General features: G+C 42.5%; 1 pseudogene; it reads left to right on the top strand.

Moving 5' to 3' along the window:
• The first annotated feature begins 717 nt into the window (after window positions 1-717).
• LOC114512934 lies at window positions 718-1827 on the top strand (annotated as a pseudogene).
• The last annotated feature ends 5817 nt before the right edge of the window (window positions 1828-7644 follow it).

Here is a 7644-nt window from a genome sequence, read left to right as displayed (position 1 = left end):
GAGACTGAATTTTCTTATCCATAAAACGGAGAGATAATGAAACCTACTTTTTAGATGGTTGCAATGATTCAAGATAATATATGTAAAATCCTACCACAGAGCCTAACACATATATTAGGCAATCAGGGAGAGGTAAGTAGCCTCTGAGACTCCCCTTCCATCCTCCCATTGCTGTCAGCTGATACCATCCTCAAACACTACCTTTATTGTGCCTTGTTCTATTGGCTGCCCCACCTATTCAAACATATCTGCCTGGTCCATTCACTGTCATGCAAATGAGTCTTGCTGATCCTGGCCTGTCCTCCCTGGCCCAGAAAGTCCTCCTTTTTTGCTTCTGTGCATCCAAATCTTTCCATGTTTTTGTTTGTTTGTTTTGTTTTGTTGTTTAAATCCAGCCCAAGCCCTACTTCCTACTTCAGGGGAAGTCTTACTCATTGACCTCCCTCTCTGTTGGGTCTGTACTTCACTCTAAATCATACCAGAATTTCTTGTGTGCTGATCTTCTCTCCAACAGATGGTAAGGTCCCTGGTGCAAGGACAGTATTTTATATATTTATATATAATAAATATACAAATGTTACATGTAAATATATAACTATATATAATACCATGATATATATTATATAAATACATTATATATTTTATATTAGATAATAGATAAAATAATATATTTATATATATCATATGTATCATGGTACTCGGTATAGTTTTTGACATTTTTCTCACATTTTTGTTTATGGACTCATTTACACAGCATTATTACCTTCATTTGCATTTACTTGATGGGTAAATACCTGTAGTATTCACGTTTTCCTTGAAGCCAGAACACAGCTATGAACAAAACAGAAGTTGAGTGGCCTGTGAAGGGAGCAGGAAGGCACCTGGGTATCTGTGCTGGAGTCTCACTTGTGGCGTATGGGCGCCTGGCCCAGGAGCTGGAGCGAGTGGACAATGGCAACAAGTCAGCGATGAGTGTCCAGCCTTCCCTTGTCACACACCCCATCTATGCATGTGGCAGTGAGAAGCAGCAGCAGAAATACCTGCCCAGGCTGGCCAAAGGGGAACTCCTGGGCTGCTTCCGGCTCACAGAGCCCAACTGTGGAAGTGACCCTGGCAGCATGGAGACCAGAGCCCACCACAACCCGTCCACCAAGAGCTATACCCTCAAAGGGGCCAAGACGTGAATGACCAACTCGCCTATAGCCAACCTGTTTGTACTGTGGGCTCGGTGTGAAGATAACAGCATTCAAGGCATCCTGCTGGAGAAGGGGATGCGGGGCCTCTTGGCCCCCAAGTTCAAGGGCAAGTTCTCCCTGCGAGCCTCAGCCATGGACGTGATTGTCATAAATGATGTGCAGGGACCAAAGAAGAATGTGCTGCTTCATCCCTTTGGCTGCCTAAATAACGCCTGGTATGGCACCGCCTGGGACGTGCTTGGAGCTGCTGAGTTCTGTTTTCACACAGCCCGGCAGTATATCCAGGCAGGATACAGTTTGGCATCTTGCTGAGTCCTTGCAGGACCTGGCTAATTCAGAAGAAGCTGGAGGCCATGCTCAGTGCCATCACGCCGGGCCTTCAGTTAGCTGCTTGAAGGATCAAGACAAGGCCGCCCCAGAAATGGTCTCCCAGCTGGAATGGAGTAACTGTGGGAAGGCCCTGGACACCACCCGCCATGCCGGAGACATGCTGGGAGGAAGGGGATTTCTGACTAGTATCGTGATCTGATGTGCCATGAACCTGAAGGCCATGAACACCTACAAAGGTACTCATGACATTCACACTCTGATCCTCAAAAGGGCAACCCCAGGGATCCAGGGATCCAAGTGAATGCACTTCACCTGAGAGCAGGGGTGGTCCTGAATGCCTTTGCAGGGGGCTGCTGTGCTCTGAGCTCACTCAGGGAGAGGGCAGATGGAGCCAATTTTTATGATGGGAGGTGAAAGACACTGATTTTTAAATTTCAAATTTTCCCTTTGGAAGTCACTCAAATATGCTCCTTAAAAAGAAGATGAGACGCTCTGTACCAAGCTTCTCAATCTACTGTCTTTAAATTTTTATTGTATGTTTTTCCCATTATCATTTAACCCCTTTATACCCCTTCTCCCAAGCAAACACCACACTGTTGTCCATTTCCATGGGTCCTTTTTCCTTTTTGCTCAACCTCTCCACCCTCTACCTCCCCCACTGGCTGTTATCTGTTTTCTATCTAGGAGTCTGTCCCCATTTTCCTCATTAATTCAGTTTGTTCATTAAATTTCACAGATGAGTGAAATCACATGGAATTTGTCTTTCTCTGACTGGCTTATTTCACTTAACATAACGTTCTCCAGGTCCATCCATGCTGTCACAAAGGGTAAAATTTGCTTCTTTTTTACGGCCGAGTAGAATTCCATTGTGTAAATGTCCCATAGTTGTTTTATCCACTCATCTCTCAGTCTGCTTTTAACCATTAATGGGAATGGACTCTGCTTTCCGCGGGTCAGTAGCTTCTCTTGACAGGGAGCAGGGAGAGGAAAGAGAGTAACACAGAAGCAACCTCTGTGAGACAAGCTGGTGTCTCCCCCAGCGACTCCCCTCCCCTTGAGTTCCCTGTGTGCCCTCTGACCTTCCATCTGGGTGATAAGTGCCTTACTCTGGACCTTGGGGCAGAATGAGGGGTAGGAAAAGAGTAATAAAGAGTCTGCATGTCTATAAAATGGAAGTTGAATCAGTTTTTAAATCTTAGATTTCTACTATAGAATCACAGAAACACCACTTCAGAGCTGTCAGTGTCCTACAAAGTCATCCAAACCTGACCCTCTTATTGTTCAGTTGAGAAAACTGAGACTCACAGAGATGAAATGACTCATCTACCACGGTCAGCCAGGCAGGATCCAGAAGGGAAGCTTGGGTTTCTGACCTCCAGGGACTGACACAGAATGGGATGGTACCAGGAATGTCTAGCACCGAGATGTACACACGGTTATGTGGGTACCTGTGATGGTGAATTGTATGTGATAACATGGCAGGGCCGGGGCGATGCCTTGACATTTGGTTAAATATTATTCTGGGTATGTATGTGAGGGTGTTTCTAAATAAGATTAATATTTGAATTGTTAGAATGAGTAACACAAATTGCCCTGTCCAACGTGGGTGGTCCGTAACCAGTCCTTGAAGGCCTGAATAGAACAAAAGGTGAAGTAGGAAGAATTTGTCCTCTGCCTGAGATACTGGTCTTCTGACTTCAGGCTCAGACTTGGAATGAAATACCATCAGCTCTCCTGGTTCTCAGGCCTTTGGATTCAGACTAGAATTACATCATTGGCTCTCCTGGGTTTTCAGCTTGCAGGCTGCAGAACTTGGGATCTTTCAGCCTTAATTAGTGCATGGGCCAATTCCTTATAATAAATCTTTCCATATCAAATCTCCTATTGATTCTGTTCTTCTCTGGAGAACCCAGACTAATATAGTACTCAATAATAAGCATGATGTGCTGAAATGTTTCACAATTCAGTAGTGACAACCAGAACTTGTGAACCCCAGCACCCTGGAATCGGGTCCTGATTCTGACTTGTGTATTTTCCACAGAGCCACTTAATGTGAGTCTCAGTCTTTCACTCATAAAACAGAAAAAGGAAGTGGGACTAGACTTACATGCCTTGCCCCTCACCAGCTTGGTGACAGACTCCAAGGAGATAATGAATGTAAAGCTTTCTTACACACAAAAAAAATATTAAGGCCTGGCTGGTATGGCTCAGTGGATTGAGCGCAGGCCTGTAAATCAAATGGTCGCCGGTTCGATTCCCAGTCAGGGCACATGCCTGGGTTGCAGGCCAAGTCCCCAGTGGCGGGTATGTGAGTGGCAACCACACACTGATGTGTTTCTCTCTCTCTCTCCTTTCCTTCTCTTCTCTCTAAAAATAAAAATAAATAAATAAAATATTTTAAATAAAAAAATATTAAAATGTCAGCTTTTCTAAATGACATTTAAAATGTCACAGGAAGGCTTTTGGTTACACAGGCAAGCATCTATCAGAGAGAACTTAGAAAACTTATAGATGGATACTTTATTGAGGAAGGATTTTGTAAGATAAAGTAGTTGCTCCTAATTAAGCAGTTTCGTTTCCTAATAAAAATCAGATTTGTGAGGCTAAAAAGTATTCTGGCAGCTTACTTATTCTATTTTCCTGCAGCAGGATCACCTTGAAGCCATCTAAGAACTAAATAAATGCAAGGAAGGAAGAAAGGAGGGAGGAAGGGAGGGAAGAATGGAAAGAAGAAAATGAGGGAAGGAAATTCAGGGTAAGAACTCAGAGCTTCTTGCCTACAGACTTTTCCTGTCCTTGGGAGAAAAATACCTACAAATGTTTGGGACATTTGCGTCACTGCACAGGAAAGTGCTTAGAGAGGGCTGATGATAAGTATTTGCAAGGTTTTTCTTGTCTTAAAGGGATAAGATATTTCCATTGCAGTTATTTTTGATCTAGTTTATGACATTCTAAAGTTTCTCTAAATTTTCTGAACCAAGTTAACTTTCACTTACTTATGATTTAAAAATAACTAGAGCCCACAGAATACTTTTAGCAAAAGGGTATGGTTGGCCTCAAAGTCAAACAACCTATTTGATTCCAAGAATACTGAGGATTATAGCTCTGTATTGACTGAATTAAAGTGTGCAATATGGTCAATACAATTAGGAGCACTGGGCAAGAAAGCCCACCAGAATGTTTGGATTTCTTGCTTCTAAATCCCAGGGTCCCCATGATTGAGGTTCTAATATCAATTGATGACTATCTTGAATGCCAGCTGTATACAAAGATGTCCCAGGTACTGGTGATTGAAGTCCTATTGATTGCCTGTCTCAAGTCCTAGGTACCCAGGATCCTGGATCAGTATAAACAATTGGCTAATGGTATCGCCATACTTCTTTCTTCCCTCACCCCTACCACTCCCTCTTCCATGTAAGCTGATGTCCCAAATTCAGTTATAAATAGACATCCCCTGAGCTTGTTCCCATGTTCAGACTTGCAGGCTTAACCATGAATCTGCTTACGGTCCTGTCCTGGCCTTCTCCAGTCTGCACTGACTGTCCCTATCAGGGACAATTAGTTATGACAGATGCTACAAAATTCATGTCAAAGAAGGAACAAGCATTAGCATGTGGACAGGCCTAGGTGTGCAGATGCGGGTAGTAGAGGACTGAAGACCGGCTGGAAAATTAAATAACTGATATTTACTGAAGTCATAGCCCAAGATAATGATGATGGCAGCTGACCTTTGTTAGGCATTTACTCAAAAATTATTTCTGACGCTAAATGAAACAGTACCGACTGAGTGTTTATCATATTCCAAGTACACCAACCTTATGAGTTGGGCATTTTAACATTATCCCTACATTTTAGGTAGGAAACAAGTGCAGAGAAGCAAAGCAACTTGCCATGATCACACAGATAGCAGCAAAGCAGAAGCCAGAGAGCAGCTCCGCCCTGCTGATAACCACCTCACAAGACTGCCTCCTGATGAGTCTTATCTAGAAAGGCAACTACCTTTTCCAATACTTATACCTAAGAAATTCTAAATATTTGAAGGATGCTGTTATCCTTTTCTGCTTAAATATGCAAACCCATAGAGTCAATGAGATTGTCAATCAAGAAAGCTCTAGCAATACATGCAGAAAAAATGAGAATGAATTGTGCATTTAAGGAAACTTCCAATAGGCTCTGGCCAGATAGCCCAGTTGGTTAGAGCATCATCTGCCTACACCAAGATTGCAGGTTCAATCCCCAATCAGGACACATATAAGAATCAACCAATGAATGCTTGAATAAGTGGAACAACAATTTGATGTTTCTCTCTCTCTCAGATCAATACATTTTAAAAAAATTTAATGTATAAAAAGAGCCCTGGCTGGTGTGGTGGCTCAGTGGATTGAGCGCCAGCCTTCGAACCAGAATGTTGTCTGTTTGGTTCCTGGTTAAGGTACGGGTCTGGGTTGCAGACCAGTTCCCCAATTGGGGACATACAAGAGACAAGCAATGTTTCTCTTGCACATCAATGCTTCTCTCCCTCTCTCTCTCCCTCCCTTCCCCTCTCTGTAGAAATTTCCATTACTGAGTAGTGAGATGGGAGTTTGTTATTTTTTTTCAATCTGAACAAATTCCATAGTGGACCATTTAGTCAGAATGAAGGAGAAGAGCTGCACTAAAGAAGAACACTCTGTGGTAGATTTTAGATGATGTCATTTGTTTAGTAACATGAATCAGCAGAAGCATCCATTCGAACATAGTACAGAGAACGAGAAAATGAGCTCTTTTCCTCATACAGGAACTCCTTACCAACAGAGCCATAATCTTCTCATGGCTGATAGCTGATGGTTGAATAATGTGTCTATATATGAAGTCTGATTATTTCTAAATTAATATGGAATTAGTTTTATTTTACGAGGGATCTGTCATTTGAGAAGGATGATGTTATATACTTCTGGGCTTTTGGCCAACATTGATAGGCTGACAGCAATTCAAATCTGACTTTGGCTTGGTTTCAAAGAAAGGCCTTCCTTTCTAAAAGCAAATACACTCTGTCTCCTACTGCCCTCTGTTGGGTGGAGCAAGAGGTGCTGGCTCAAGTGGAATTGTTTTTCAGTAGTAGAAAATCAACCTACAATGGACGTCCAAGGCACTTTACTCTATACAGGTTACCCTCCAGAACAGTTCGATTTATAAGATTTGACAGTAAGATTAGCTGGCACCCATCATGTAGTATGGTGGTATGTGAAGACCCCACAAATATTCCTGGCGATGAACCTACAGCAAAACACCTGCAGAGGCACTGCTTCATCTCACAACAGCATCCTAACCTTGTGAACGAGCAGGTGAAGCTGAAATCCACACAAATGTGATTTCAAATTTTGTGTTTGCCCCACATCACCATGTTACTTCTTCTTCACATAAGTAAAGCAGGTTTGAGTTTCTTCCACCACCCTATAATTTCTTTGGCCTAGTTTTCTTTGGCATTTTTTTTTCTCATTTTTTTACATTAAAAAAAAAGCTTTGGTAACTACTCATTTTTCCTAGCAGGATGCCACTAAATACTTTTTAGTATTAATAAAACAGAGGAGATTATATAGAAGTAGGAGTCAGAAAAATAAAGGCAGAAATAGTTAAAATTGGTTACCAAATGAGAACAGGGCTAGAAATGGGGTGAGGGGGCAGACAGGAGACTTTTACTTTGATTTTAAACCTTCTTGTATTGTTTACATGTCCATGTATTAACTTTATAATTGTCTTCCTAAGCTTTCAAGTGTTTTATGAATAGGATGATTCAGAGACACCTGGAAAATCGCTTCTGTTTCTGGGCAATGGTAAGGTGTCCTGATGGGTAAATTAGTTAGGGTAGGCCAGCTGCTGTAATAAAGAAACCCCCAAATGTGTAATGGCCCAAACACCATAGAAGTTTATTTCTTTCTCAGAGCAAGATAGTTCCAGGTGAAGGAGACGAGGCTGGAGAAACGGGGGGAGAGGGAGTAAGAGATGCTCTGTCGCTCACAGTCATGCAAGGACCCAGGCTGGCAGAGTCTCTGCTGTCTTGAACGTGTGGTTTTGAAGGTCACCTGAGACTCAGCTTCGAGCCAGCAGAAATGGACAGAACCTAGAGAAGTATGCCTGG

Source organism: Phyllostomus discolor, chromosome 2 (genome assembly GCF_004126475.2).
Source record: "Phyllostomus discolor isolate MPI-MPIP mPhyDis1 chromosome 2, mPhyDis1.pri.v3, whole genome shotgun sequence".
NCBI classification, from domain to species: Eukaryota; Metazoa; Chordata; class Mammalia; order Chiroptera; family Phyllostomidae; genus Phyllostomus; species Phyllostomus discolor.
The sequence above is the reverse complement of the archived record's forward strand: the minus strand, read 5'-3'. Positions and strand labels throughout refer to the sequence as shown.